The sequence below is a fragment of the Dipodomys spectabilis genome, unplaced genomic scaffold (assembly GCF_019054845.1).
Source record: "Dipodomys spectabilis isolate Male_0828 unplaced genomic scaffold, ASM1905484v1 ptg000287l, whole genome shotgun sequence".
NCBI classification, from domain to species: domain Eukaryota; kingdom Metazoa; phylum Chordata; class Mammalia; order Rodentia; family Heteromyidae; genus Dipodomys; species Dipodomys spectabilis.
In genome coordinates this window covers 599,533-602,561 of record NW_024870964.1, presented here as the reverse complement: position 1 = coordinate 602,561, position 3,029 = coordinate 599,533, and the positions used below count along the sequence as shown (strand labels likewise).

The 3,029-nt window shown below is 33.5% G+C and overlaps 1 pseudogene; it reads left to right on the top strand.

The window, feature by feature from the left end:
• Positions 1-299: 299 nt before the first annotated feature.
• Positions 300-396, top strand: LOC122126686 (annotated as a pseudogene).
• The last annotated feature ends 2,633 nt before the right edge of the window (positions 397-3,029 follow it).

The window sequence follows — 3,029 nt, the reverse complement described above, 5'->3', positions numbered from 1 at the left end:
AGCTAAATCAGTTCATAAATAAGTACTTGAAAATCCATCACTTTTGGACGTAGGTATAAAGGCTTCAAAGTACGATCAAATTTCAAATGAGAAAGACTTAAAATAGTTATTGACAAAAATTGCAAATATGAGCAATCGAACAAACAATATAATTTTTTCCACCATACACAGAATTTTACAGAAATAAGATGAATAGCAATTTAGGGAGCAATAAGGTTTCCTTGTTACAAATAGGCAACCAAGGATATATGCCTGTCTTAAGATTGCATCATTAACTACTTAAATTTACAGGATACTACATGCTTCAGCAGCACGTCTACCCGAATTACAATACAGAGATTAACATTGCTTTTGCACAAGGATGATATGAAAATTTGTGAAGTATTCTATATTTTTCGTTCTTCAGATGCAAGAAGTGAAAAACAGTTATTAAAAAGTTGATTACAAATATACAAGTGTAATAATACATGTAATTCGTAGAAATAACAGTTATTTTGTCATCAGTGTATTCAATCTTCACTTTTTTTTTTTTAATTTTATTTGTGAACATACTGTACAGAGGAGTTACAATTACATGGGCAAGATAGTGAGTACATTTCTTATCAAGCATTGCAGCCTCCTCCTTTGTTTATCCTTCCCATCCCTTCCTAGCCTCCCCCCTCCCCCCCTAATCCCAATCCTTCTCCTTCCCCCCCCCCCCCCCCCGCACCAACGTTGTAAAGCTCGTTTTGGACATGACAACTTGTACTTCTCATTGTTGCAACAGGTCCACCTGTATCCTTAAACAACTGGTTTTTCCCCATCTCCTCCACAAGTTATACTGACATCAAATATAGTGAAAGCAGGGGTTATACTGTGGAGGAGGGACATACAAAGCAACAAAGAGATAATCTTATAAATGTGTTAGAAACACATGCATGAAAGAAAAAAAACATTAAAATACACATCTAAGGGTTCATTTTCCGGACATCACATTATCTGACCTTTTCCGCTTGACTCATACATATACTAGAAGCCTTTACATAGCATAACCTTTATAAAACTTTTGAAATAAGATAGCATTGTCATTTTAACCTAAAGAAATAAAATTCTATAAGGACCTAGGAATTAAAGGAATCTTAAACTGTTTCTATATGGAAAGCAATCTGAAAGGACACATTTATTAATGAACCTATATATTATAAAACAATGTCGAATTCAAAGTATTATATCTAGGAGGGAAAGAAATAGATTATAGACATTATACAAACAGAATACTAAATATTTTAAAATATACTTTTTTCAGACAAGCACCAGAAATATCTTTAGTTTCTGTACTACTCATTTCAACAGATAAGTTAAAATTATTTCTGATTAAAAAAATCACAAACACTATAGAAATCATTATTGATGTATACAAACAACTCGAATATATTTTGACATCAAAGTCAGGCAATTCACTTGGAAGAATACCATGGAATCCATGAATTTTTAAAGTAAGATATTGCTGTTTCTTTGTATTGTGAAAATATTTTGTATGGACACATGGGACGGACTGGCAATTTTGAAATTTAAGAAAGTTACCCAAACCATTAGGACTTAGGAAAACAATTTGTACAGCATTCCACAACTTCAAAGAGGTAGTGATACATACTTATCCTTTTGGCAAGATCAAATGCAGTTTTTTCCAAGTTGTGCTTCAGATCTGGTTTGATATAATGGTTCAACAGAAGCAGCTTATCTTTGCTATATCTACTCCCAGCAGCAAGACACAAGGGGGTCAAGAGGCCTTTAGTTTGGCCATTGGTGTCTGCATCATGATGAAATAAAGAAACCACTCTGGTATTATTCCATGTATAAGTACTGTGCAGGGGTGTCCAGCCATTCACAGTTATTACATAAATATCTGCTTTGAGCCACCAACTCATAGACAGTGTCTAAGTGTCCACCGTAGGCTTCTCGATGAAGAGGGGTATACTCATCGTTATCCTTAGTATTCACATGAATGGCCTTTTTGGAAAGTAGTCTCTGCACTGTAGTAAGGCCATTATTTTCAGCAGAACAAAGAAGAAATTTGCTTGAATCCTTCGCCATTTTTTTCTTGCAGTTGATACCATTTCTCACTTTTTCATCTTATTTCTCAATTTCATCAGAATTGCCTAACCAGAGTTTTTGAGTGCCAGTGAGAATGAGGTGTCCATGTTTTCCAATAGTTCACATTGGATGAACTGGTCACAAAAATACGGTGAATTTCCTGCACCTGTTTTTTTCACTATTATTTATTTTCTCTTTTTTCATTTTTACTATTCTAAATTATTCTAACTGGTGAGTAGGGATTTGGTAGAGAGCAGAGGAAAGATTTTCCTCCGTATTCAAAGGGACAGACTGAAAATGAGGACCAGTGGTGTCTTCATGTGCAGCTTATTCTAGGAATGAGAAAATAGGAAATAATGCCTTATATGTAAATGAATTGGGAAATGACAGAGCAGACAGTGAAATGATGCAACCAAAAATATAAAAGCAAAATACATTAGGATAATTATGGAGCAATCATACTACCTATGAGAACCATGAGAGGGAGAGATGAAGAGAGAGACAGATGTGCAATGATCTAGCTAACCACAAAATCCATCCCTCTGATCAAATTATAGAGCAAATAATTTTATTTTTTAAAAGAGATGGAAATAGAATTTAAGATCAGATGTCTCCATTGTTTTTAATTATATTTTAATTATATTTTAATTATATTTAATTATATTATTTTAAATACTTGTACAAGGGAATTTCCATTCAACATATCAATTTTTTAAATATATTGGATCTTTATATAACTTGTCCACACCCTTCTAAACCTCACCCCACTTTAATTTTTTCTAGTTTCGTACATGTGCATTGAGTATTATACCTTCACTCTCTTCCTCCATAACTCTCTTTATTCCTTCCTTTTGACTTCCACTCACATCTTCCAAGTGATAGTTTCCTGGTATTCATTTTGTTGGAGTAAAGTTCAATTTTTATAAGAAATTACACCTTTGAAATACTCCTCTGCA